Below are 12,232 nucleotides of genomic sequence, written 5' to 3' on the forward strand. Positions count from 1 at the left end.
AGCAGGCACTGAGGAATGAGAAGCCTTGTGAAAGTCCTGAATCTGCTCCTTAGGTGTAGAGAGAACAAGCTCCTTTAGTGTGGAGATGATTGGGGTCAGGAGGAAAACCATGTATTGTAAGAAATAAAAGAAAGGTCTGCCACTAGTTTAGCCAGGTAAAGAAGGGGAGAAGGAGAATGAAAAGGGGGCAAGACCCAGAAGTGAACACAAGTGGCATCTCCAGAGTTGTTCTCCCTGAGCTCTGGTGTGGGGGATTGAGGAATTCAGGGAAGCTCTACTGCACAGGAGTCTATCTCTGTACTCTCCTTGGGGAGTAGGGAGAAGCATGGTGTGGAAATTCTCCAAGCTGATAAGGAGCAGCTCAATTACCATGAGCAAGGACAGCCAGGAGAGGAGCAGACACATCATAACAGATGCCATTGGGCTGGGGGCTGGATGGAGTTGTGACACAGACTCCAGGATCACCATCCAGCCAAAGAAGAGGGAAAAGCTGGAGCAGCAGAGGGGTAATGACCAGGCTACCTGGGAGCATTGCTGCAGGAGAAGGAAGGCACCTGCCTGGTTCTTCTCCATCAGAGGCCAGACGGCACATGGCGACGGGGAGCAAGGGGCCTCACTGTAGACCCGTGGGTGCCGAGTAGTGCATATGAAAGACTGGCACAATGCCTGGCGACCCCGCTCCCCACCAGTGCTGCAAGCACACCTCTCCTGACTGGGAAGACTGGGATGCCATTCTAGGAAGAGGGGAAGCTATTAGGAAGTCTGAATATTTTCTAAAGGGACTGTTTGAATTATTGTGTTGAACTAGATTTTAAACTGGATTGGACATTTAGTTACAGTAAAAGCATCACATCAGGTGTGATTAGAACCAGTTAACAATAATTTTTAAAAAGTGGTTAAAACAGAATCACAAATAATCATATATATGTATCTTAGACATTTTATTATAATTTTTTTTTACTTTCTATGCTTTTATTTCACACAAATAAAACTTGAAAACAAGCTGTCTATTCATTTTCCTCGCTGCATAGCCGGGCGTTGGGATTGGTGACGCTAACGGCCAGCTGGGCTGCTTTTCCACGATGGCTTTGCGGTTCTTGGAAGAAGCACTGAGCAATCTCAGCACAGTAAGACGTGTTGCACACCAGCAGCACTTCCAGCTCCTTGACGGTGTGGGCCAGGAACTTTCGGAAGCCGCTGGGCAGCATGTGCTTCGTTTTCTTGTTGCTCCCATAACCAATGTTGGGCATCAAGATCTGGCCCTTGAATCTTCTCCGCACCCTGTTGTCAGTGCCTCTGGTTTCCGCCAGTTACGCTTAATTTTGACATATCTGTCTGACTGGTGCCGGATGAACTTCTTGGTCCTCTTTTTGACGATCTTGGGCTTCACTAGGGATCTGAGGGCAGCCATGATGCCAGGTCGGAGATGGCGGCCACCTCAGTAGGCAGCACCGAGGAAGAGAGTTATTTTAATTTAATGTAAATGTTCATTCATACACCAATCTTTTAATGAAAGGCAAGACCTTTTCTTTGCATTATTGATCTTCTAATTAGAGTTACGTATCTTATGCATTGCATAAATCACCCCCATGATGCTTTATCTACAATTCCTAGTTGTATTTTCTCTTTGGGAGCAAGAATTATTTAAGATACTTGAAAAGAAATTTGAGTCAAGATCCTAGATTTTTACAGTTCTCAAAAATATTTTGCAATTGCCTTTATGACACCTAATTCAAAAAGCATTGTTGAAGGAAATGTGCCTTAATTAAATCTATTCAAAGCATTCGATTTAATTTTCACACAGATAGTTCTTTCTCTTCACAATCATATTTTCTCATTATACAGTATATTTAATTAAATTATGTAATTAAATAACAAATAAAATGCCACAAACAGATTTAGGAACACAACTGACTCTTGAAAGTAGACAATATACAGATATCCCAAGGAGAGACCTGTTACCTCGAGTTCTCAGTGTACCAGGCTAATTAGTCAGTATGATGTAGAGAAGCAATGGAGGATGCTTGTTAATTTAGCTAGTTGGCTAAGTGGAAATTGGCTAAGATTGTGACTAATGTAACAGTTTCTCTGCAGCAGCAGATGAGGGTGGAAAAGGAAGGCCAGGTAAGTTATAGATGACATTTTAAAAATTACCTTTCTACTTGCACTTCCAAGTTATATGTACCATGGGTTAAAGTTTGCAAATTTGCTACATACATTCTGTAATAAATTAGCCAAATCATAAATATATATAAAAATTTTTAAAGAGAAATTCAGTGGAATACCAATTTTACTGCAGATCCTTTTCCATGATATTCTTGATCCCGTGATGACAATAAGATTTTACTTTCTCGCCTTAGTTTATGCTTACATACCTCCTCAAAGATCTTTTTAAATATGATCTTCACTGCTGTATTTCAAAAGGAAGGTTGTATCTCCCACAGGTTTTCCAGAACTCCAGCTGCTTACTCTTCCCCTTAGCCCAGGATTGCCTGGCTTTGCTGCTGTGGCTGTCTGTATTTTCCGAAGCTCACATCACCTGTGTCCTCTTCCAATGCAATGTCTTCTCTTCTCTGACTGTAGACTAACTAGGAGGTGATATCTTGAGCTTCATTTGGTGGGAAAAGTAACTTCTTGATTGGAGTCCAAAGTAGAAATAGTTGTTTCCCTATTAAATGAACATATAGGTACTTTCTGGTTAACTGTTATATTTCTTTCTGCACCTTACCCTACCTCTACTTCTGTGTATCTTCAAAGGTGTTCCTTAACCATTTCATGCCTAATGTCAGGCAGCCTTCCCTTGTTCTGTGCTCAGGCACTGTTTCAGTAGGCAGTAGCCTAACCCCGACTCCCTGTGGCCACCTGAGCCCATAGTGGAATAGACTGAGGGGAGAGTTGGTAAGTTCTTCCTTGGCATTCTGCACCCGCGTGTTCACTTCCTCACTTGCAGAGCCAAAATATACTACAGGCTAACTCCTGGCCACAAGGCAAGCTGTAGAGCTTCAGTGGTAGTGGTTTCTCTAGGTGTAAGAAGATTTTCCCTCTCCAGTAATGAGCAAGTAGCTCCACTGCTTTTGGCGAATGTATTAGATTTGTATTTCTAATCTGTCAGAGGATGCAATCTCTAGAACTAGGGTTGATATCCTTTTCAGGCTAACTGATTTTTTCTTTGTTTGTTTCACCTGGCATTGTTTTCTCTAGAGCCACCACTGTTCACTTCATGATGACCTGTTAAGGGTGATTGCACATATTCATTACTGTTGTGATCCATTTGGCCATTCCTAAATCTTGCTTTCAAAGCATTGGGAGGGAAAGGGGTTGGTTAACTTCTCTCTAACCATTTGAACTACTACTGCTGTTCTGTTGCTAAAATAAACAAAGCCTGTACATTATTCTTTCCTGTCCTAGCTCTTACCCGGGCCTGCAAAGCCATGTAATATAAAGCGATTGTGAAAGATAAATGTGCTAACCACTGTGCTGGTGTCAGTATTTAATACTCTAACGAGACTTCGGAATTAAAACTCAGTTTACAACTTTGTCTTATTTTTAAGTGGAAACAGAAATGTCCGTCAAGAGCATATTATGACAAATCGATAGGAAATGTGCCTTCCATTGATTTGTGCAGCTATCCCTGGAAAGAGAATACAAGGAAATAAATCTTCTCAATTCAAATTTCCTTTTGGTAAAACCTTAGTAAGGGCTTTTCTAATCCTAGGTTTCAAGACTTTAAGAATAATTTTGCTAGATGCATGCTTTGAGGATATGATTTTTTTTTTAAATGTGTTTGTTTTTTTTTTTTTTTAATTTTTTTTTTATTGACTTTGTAATAATATTACATTAAAAATATATATGTGAGGTCCCATTCAACCCCCCCCACCCCCCCCCTCCCCCCCCCCAACAACACTCGTTCCCATCATCATGACACATCCATTGGATTTGGTAAGTACATCTTTGGGCACCTCTGCACCTCATATACATTGGTTCACATCATGGCCCATACTCTCCTCTATTCCATCAAGTGGGCCCTGTGAGGATTTACAATGTCCGGTGATTACCTCTGAAGCACCATCCAGGGCAGCTCCATGTCCCGAAGACGCCTCCACCTCTCATCTCTTCCTGCCTTTCCCCATACCCTTTGTCCATTATGTCCACTTTTCCCAATCCAATGCCACCTCTTCTATGTGGACATTGGATTGGTTGTGTCCATTGCACCTCTATGTCAAGAGGAGGGTCAGATTCCACCTGGATGCTGGATGCAATCCTCCCATTTTCAGTTGTAATCACTCTAGGCTCCATGGTGTGGTGGTTGTCCTTCTTCAACTCCATCTTAGCTGAGTGTGGTAAGTCCAATAGATCAGATTGTAGGTGCTGGAGTCTGTTGAGGCTCAGGACCTGGCTATCACATTGTCAGTCCAGAGATTCAAATCCCCTAAATATATCTTAAACCCCAACATTAACTGCACCTCCAGCACATTAGCATGAAAGTCTTATGAAGGGAGATCCCATCTGAGTCCAGATTCATCACACATAAACACCATTTCCAAAGAGGGGCCATCTGCCCTGGTAGTTAACCCCATCGGCCATGACCATAACTCCCATGGGTCTCTTTAGCCCTCAAAGGAACCAATATCTGGGGGTTGTATCTGCTTTATCTGTCTCTCTGACTCTGCTCAGTTGTGCATGAGGGCAAACCTTCTGCCAGCCTCCAGACTCTTTTTTAGAAACTCGTAGCCATATAAACTCATTTCTCCTTTCCATTTCCCCCTTACTTTAGGTCAAACAGCATTTTAAAGTCATGGTATTTTATGTAGACATGGATATTCTGCTGATCCGCATTGAACCTTCCGTATAAGGTCATTTTCCAGTTGCATCATCAGTTGGTAGTTGATAGTGGTCCCTCGTTGCCAGGGAGGCTCATCCCCGGGTGTCATGTCCCGCGCTGGGGGGAAGGCATTGCATTTACATGCTGAGTTTGGCTTCGAGACTGGCCACATTTGAGTAACATGAAGGCTGACAGAAGGAAATTCCCAGGCACAAAGTTGCTCTAGGCCTTGTTCTTATTTTGGGTTTATCAGCTCACAAGCATAGTCATTAGCATCTGGGGCTCACTGTTGAACCCTCACTCCCTCCCGGTCCCCACCACTGTACCTGGGAGACTGTCGCTGCTCCCCTAGGGACCACGACAGAGCACCACTGGCCAGGAACCCAGTACCCCCCCTACTGTGGTTTTTAATTGTTGCCACTATGAGTAAGGATATGATATTTTAAATATCATCATATTGCTTCCCAACATCTGAGGGTCTAACATGCAAATTAGTATGTCATTTCTCCTCTCCCTCCGTAAATATGTATGGATGTGTGTGTGTGCGTGCACATGTATTTATCATATCAAATCAGTTGGTCATATCAGAGATACAGACCTTGACCAAGTGACTTAACCTCGCTTCTTACATTATAATATGGAGGAATTGCACTAGATTGCATTTTAAGCCCTTTACAGTTGTAACATTCTTTTATTCTAATGAGAAAAATGTTGAACCCAAAGGCTTATATATGCTTTGCATATGCAGATAACATAGTCTCAAGTTTTTTTTCTAAGAGCCTGGAATAATATGATTCATGTATGTACAAGGGCCATTTACTTAATTTTTGTTTTAAACAGAGTGGAGGTATAAAAAAAAAGATTAAAATCTTTTTTGACCAAATATTGGATCTGCATTGACATTTGATCTTCACCATCACCCCATCAGTACCAACTTTAATGTTTAGAAACCATAGGCAAGAAGTTATAAAATAGTGTAATGGGGATTATGGGAAGATGTCAGAGTAGGAAACTCCCGGAATCAGTTCTTCCACCAGAGCAATTATTAAACAGGCAGAAACTAAATCAACTATTTCAAAGCTCCAGAGTCCAGTAGATCACTGTACAGCATCCAGGAAAGAGTGGATAAATTACAGTAAATACAGTAACTTGTTCTTGCTGCATGCATTTACCGTCACCTCGGTCCCACTCACACTGCTGGGCCCAGCACCCGGGGTAACTTACTGGTGACAGAAGGGGACATGAAAACCCCCTTCTCAAGATCAAGTGTGGGCACAGGCCAGAAGCTGATCACAGATTTGATCCACTACTTCAGATGGTTGGGGCCCAACTCTCACCCTCCCTGGACAGGGGTGGCAGAGGAGACAGAGTCAGTAAGTTTCCTCAGAGCTGCAGAGGACAGCTGGGGGCTGCACTTACGGGGCAGATACAGAAGGCATCACTTTGGGAACCATGGAAAAGCTCCTGGCGCCCTTCCTGGCCCCTCCGTCATCCCCTTTCCAGGGCAGTTTGGAGCTAGCTGGCACTCCCTTGGTGGATCCCTGGCTTTGTTCAGCTAATAAAGACCGATGTGGCAAAATCCCTCTCTGGCATGCCATACCCGGAATTTGCTCTCCAGGCAAGAGTAGCTCTATAAAACGAAAGCAGTGTGAGAAACAGTTGAGGTGGATGGCCCAGGCCAAGGCTTACCTGCTTTAAGTCTAGCAGTGGAGCACCTGGGAGAGGGAGAAAGTCTATCTCCTGGAAACCAAAAGGGGCATTTAGACTCCTTTATACAGGGAAACACCTAAGACCACTGCCACCACTATTGTTCAGCATTGTACTGGAAGTTCTAGCCAGAACAGTTAGGCAAGAATGAGAAATAAAAGGCAGATGACACAATCCTGAAAAATCCACAACAAATCTTCTAGAGCTAATAAAGGAATTCAGCAAAGTGGTAGGGTGCAAGGTCAAACCCAAAAATCAGTAGTATTTCTATATACTAGCAGTGAACAACTTGAAGAATTCAAGAAAACAATTCCATTTGCAATAACTAAAAGAATCAAATTTATCTAGGAATAAATCTAACAAAGTATATGAAGGACTTGTACACAGAAAATTAAAAATATTCTTAAAAGAAGTCAAAGAGGACCTAAATAATTGGGAAGACATTCTGTGTTCATGGATTAAAAGACTAAGTATTGTTGTCAGTTCTACCCAAAATGACTTACTGGGTTTTTTTAAAACACATCCCAATAAAAATTCCAACAACTTTCTTTGCAGTAATGGAAAAGCCAATCATCATCTCTTTATGGAAGGATAAGGAGCCCTGAGTAGCCGAAGCCATCTTGAAAAAGAAAAAGAACAAAGTTGGAGGACTCACACTTCCCAATCTTAAAACTTATTACAAAGGCACAGTCATCAAAACAGCATTGTATTAGCACAAGGACAGATATATAGACCAATGGAGTTGAATTGAGAGCTCAGAAATCAACCCTCACATTTATGGCCAACTGGCTTTGAGAAAGAAGACCAGTCAATTGGGAAAGAATAGTCTCTGGTGCTGGGGAAACTGGATTTCCATTTGCAAATAAAAGGAGGAGGACCCATAACCCCACACCATTTACAAAAATCAACTCAAAATTGATCATAGACCTAAATACAAGAGCCACAACTATCAGAGTTCCTAGAAGAAAATTTAGGGAGGCATTTTCAGGACTTTGGTTTAGGCAGTGGTTTCTTAGACTTTACACCCATAGCACAAGCAACACAAAAAATAGATAAATGGGACCTCATAAAAATTAAAAACTTTTGTTCCTTGAGGGACTTTACCTTGAAAATAAAATGACAACCTATGCAATGGGAACAAGGGGGGGAGAAAATTGTTTAAGAACCACATATCCAAAAACAACAACAACAACAAAAAATGAAAAAGAAAAAGAAAAAAAACCCAGAAAGTAAAAAAACAAAACAAAAAGGTAACCACGTATCTGAAAAGGGTTTAATATCCAGAATATGTAAAGAAATCCTTCAAGTCAATAACAAAGGCAAACAATGCCAATTTAAAAATGGGCAAAAGACCTGAATAGAGAGGTCTCCAGTGAAGACATACAAATGGCCAAAAAACACATGAAAAGATGTTCAATATCAAAACCATGAGGTGGCATATACACCTACTAGAACAGCTATTATTTAAAAAATGGAAAATTAGACTTGTTGCAGAGGATGCAGGAACACTCATCCGTTGCTGGTGGCAATGTGAAAAGGTGTAGATGCTGTGGAAGATGTTTTGGCAGTTCCTCAGAAGGTTAAGTGTAGAATTACCATTGGACCGGGCATTCCCATGTCTAGGTATATACCCCAAAGAATTAAAAGCAGGGACTTGGACAGATACTTTGCACACTAATGTTCATAGCAGCATTATTTTTTTTCTTTATTTTCTTTTAAGTGTTATATTTTTTAAAAATATGAGGTCCCCATAAAACTTCCACCCCACCCCACCCCACCCACACCACCCCTCCCACATCAACAAACTCTTCCATCATTGTGGCACATCCACTGTACCCAGCGAATACATTCTGGAGAACTGCTGCAGCACATGGACAGTGGTCCCCATTGTAGTCCACACTCTCCCCCAGTCCACCCAGTGGGCCACGACAGGACACACAACGTCCAGCATCCATCCCTGCAGCACCACCCAGGACAATTCCAAATCTTGAAAATGCCCCCACACCATCTCTTCTTCCCTCTCCCGACCATCAGCAGCTACCGTGGCCACCCTCTCCACATCACTACTACAGTTTCTTCCTTTACTAAGCATAATAGTTCCCCAGCAGAACACCAGTAAGTCCACTCTAATCCATACTCTAGTCCTCCATCTTGTGGACCTGGGATGGCTATGTCCAGTCCCCCTCTACATCAAGAGGGGCCTTAGATTCCACATGGATGATGGATGCAATTCTCCTGCTTGTAGCTGTAGGCACTCTTGGCTCCCTAGTGTGGTGGTTGACCCTCTTCACCTCCCTGTCAGCTGGCCAGGGTAAGTCCAAGAAACCAGAGGGTAGGAGCTGCAAGTCTGCTGAGGCCCAGGGCCTGGCCGTCACATGGGCAGTTCAGAGATTCAGGTCTCCTGAGTATACACCAACCCAAACGCCAACCACAGATCCAGTAAAAGTAACAGAAGAGGCATGTGTAGAAAGGTTATATCTGAGTCCAACTCCATCACACTCAGGAACACAAACTCCATAGTAGGGCCAACTGGCATGGCCCTGGAGTCCAGTGCCATCTGCCTTGACCATAACACCTGTGGGTCACTGCAACCCTCAGGAGAACCAGCACCTGGGTTTCCATCTACATTGGCTGTCTCTGGTACCCTGCTGAGGCATGCATAAGCATCACCCCCTGATGACCTCCCAGCTCTTTTTTGGAGACTCATAGCCATATAAACTCATTTGTCTTTCCATTTCCCCCTTTTATCAAAGGTCAAAATGCAGTTTTTAACACCTCATATCACATGTAGGCTAAGATATTCCATAGCAGCATTTTTCACTAAGTGTCCACCAATGGAAGAATGGATATTATTCAGTCATAAAAAGAAATGAAGTTCTAGTACATGCTTAACATGGATGAACCTCGAAGACATCATGTTGAGTAACATAAGCCAGACACAATAGGACAAATTTTATATGCTTTTTCACTGATATGAAATAATTAGAATGATCAAACTCATAGAATTAGAATCTAGAATATAAGTTACTGTGGCATGGGCTTTAGGTTGTATATATGTTTTATATATGTATATATGTTTTAGGTTGTATATATGTTATTAGAATAAAATTTTTGAAAATCCATTGTACTATGCAACACAACAGTGACCCTTAATTTAAACCGTAGACTATAATTAATAGTATAATTATAAAAATATGCTTTCATCAATTATAACAAATGTACCACACCAATGCAAGGTGTTACTAATAGATTGATATATAGGAATCCCGTATTTTATGCATGATTGTTCTGTAAACCCACAACTTCTCTAATTAAAAAAGAGAGAGAAGAAATAGAGTTGTGGAGCTGCTGCTGGGCTGAGTGGGTGTGGGGGAGGAATTCTGGGCCTGAGTCTCTAAGGCTGTCCCTAACTTATTAGCTTATTAATGATCTTGAGAGTGATTTAACGGGACAACATGGCAGACTTCCCAGCAATTTCCCATCCACTCTCTGGGGAGTGTCCATTTAGCTTACTTGAGGCTTTACATATATCAGGGTACTAGTCGCTAAAAAAGGAAGGAAAAAAAAACCAGCAACAAATCATTGGAATCCGGTGATAGATTTTTAAAAAATATCCAATAACTCATCTGCCCATCTGCCACTTACTCCTCACAGCCATAAACACTGTCTTTCAGACTTAATTCTCTCTCTCTGCTAAGATGGGAACCATGGCTACTTTCACCTTCCTTTCTCAATTCTCACACCCCATTAAGAGTGAAGCTAATTTGTCACATTGACATTGAGGAATGTTATTATTCAAAGCTGAATTAAAAAGGGAATTTATAGAGAACAAAACCAATAAGCCAACCAGTCCTGACATTTAATGTTCTTGGAAACCTTTCCCATTGAACCTGGCAAGTCTACACACTACACATTTGCAAAATGAAAAGTGGTGTTGTATGAGGATAGTCTCATATAAATGATGAGGGAATAATTTGAAAGTGATTGGATGTTATAAATGGTCCTTTCTCCTTCCTATGTCCTCCCCACCCCCTTGAAATGACATTTATGGGTTCCAACTTTCAGAGGCAGTATTTTCGGTGCTATTTATTTTGTTCCTTCTTTCATAGGCATGGAGGGTTTGGGGAAGTGAAAGGGGAGAGTTTTTATTTAAGTGTTTGGCCATCAGTTCCAGGTTTGCACTAACTGTTAAGAATATTGCTTCCTAGGTTCCTAAGCCCAAGGATCAATAAACAGTGTCTGTCCACCATGAGATGCCTCAACCTAGTGTGAATTATTAAAGATTAGTTTAGCCTACTCTTTGATGCCTTAGGATCAGCTGAACTCACAGAACGAATGATACTTCAAGATCCATTTAGCTTCCTAGGTTAGTCACAATAAGTAATGTTACTTGTGTAACAAAAAGTCAAAATATCAACGATTTAACAAGATTTCACTCACATCTTGGTACAGTGCAGGCTGGCAGAGGATAAGGTGGAGAGGTATCCTGCTTCCATGTAGTCATTTAAGGACCCAGGATTCTTCCATAATGCCGTAAATCTGCCATCATCCAGGACTTAGCATCCTCCTCTGGGTTCTCCGTATCTAGTGAACAGGAAAGTGAGAAAGATGGTAGAGACTCCTGCAGATAGAGGTAAGTAGGTCTGTATCCTGACCATTGACTAGAGCTCAGGCACAAGGCCTCACCTAACTGCACGGAAGCCCAAGAAATGTAGTTTAGCACTGTCACCTGGAGAAGGAAGAAATTAGTTTGATGAGCATATAGTTTTGTTTTTTTTTTTAAGATTTATTTATTTATTTATTTCTCTTCCCTCCTCCCCACCCCTACCCCCACCCCGGTTGTCTGTTCTCAGTGTCTATTTGCTGTGTCTTCTTTGTCCGCTTCTGTTGTTGTCAGCGGGATGGGAATCTGTGTTTCTTTTTGTTGCTTCATCTTGTTGTGTCAGTTCTCCATGTGGGCAGCACCATTCCTCGGCAGGCTGCACTTTCTTTCGCACTGGGTGGCTCTCCTTAAAGGGTGCACTCCTTGCGGGTGGGGCTCCCCTGCACAGGGACACCCCTGCATGGCACGGCACTCCTTGCGCACATCAACACTGAGCACGGGCCAGCTCCACATGGGTCAGGGAGGCCTGGGGTTTGAACCGCGGACCTCCCATGTGGTAGACAGACGCCCTAACCACTGGGCCAAGTCCGCTTCCTGAGCATATAGTATTGACTGCTACAATTCCCTTTCCTCTTGCTATCCCTCCTGGTCCTAGAGTATGATGTTAGTCATCTCATTAATCACCAAGGCTAATTTGGCTGATCTAGTGGTTAGGCACATATCTACTTGCTCCTATTTTATTTCATTTGTTTTTCTCTGGAAGGAGATGACCTTTACACATAGAGCAGTGTTTTTCTGCTGTCACAGGTAAACAAATATAAATGCAGACCCTACTTGAATCACCATATTCTAAAAGTGGAATTCTGCAGGGAGTGGTTATTGACTCTTTGATATATACATGGCAAATAAGAGGGAATGTCATTCATTGATCCATTAAGTGGTAAAAACTCCAAATGATTGTTCTTCTCTACCGTGCTGTTCCTTTGCGAGGAAGAAGAAAAAAGTCTAGGGCTTCAAGATGACCAGGAGATGATGATAGGATCAAAGAAAAACAAAGCCAGAGAAATTTCAGCTTAAATGGTAACAGAATAACGTATCAC

The 12,232-nt window shown here is 42.1% G+C and overlaps 1 protein-coding gene and 1 pseudogene across 6 annotated transcripts in view; one reads left to right on the forward strand and one right to left on the reverse strand.

Annotated features, from left to right (window-relative positions):
• LOC101441506 (transmembrane protein 108) overlaps positions 1-12,232 on the forward strand; it is a 438,561-nt gene that overhangs the window by 141,242 nt on the left and 285,087 nt on the right. The window lies entirely within an intron of this gene.
• LOC139438811 (large ribosomal subunit protein eL32-like) lies at positions 973-1,434 on the reverse strand (annotated as a pseudogene).

The sequence above is a fragment of the Dasypus novemcinctus genome, chromosome 4, assembly GCF_030445035.2.
Source record: "Dasypus novemcinctus isolate mDasNov1 chromosome 4, mDasNov1.1.hap2, whole genome shotgun sequence".
NCBI lineage: Eukaryota > Metazoa > Chordata > Mammalia > Cingulata > Dasypodidae > Dasypus > Dasypus novemcinctus.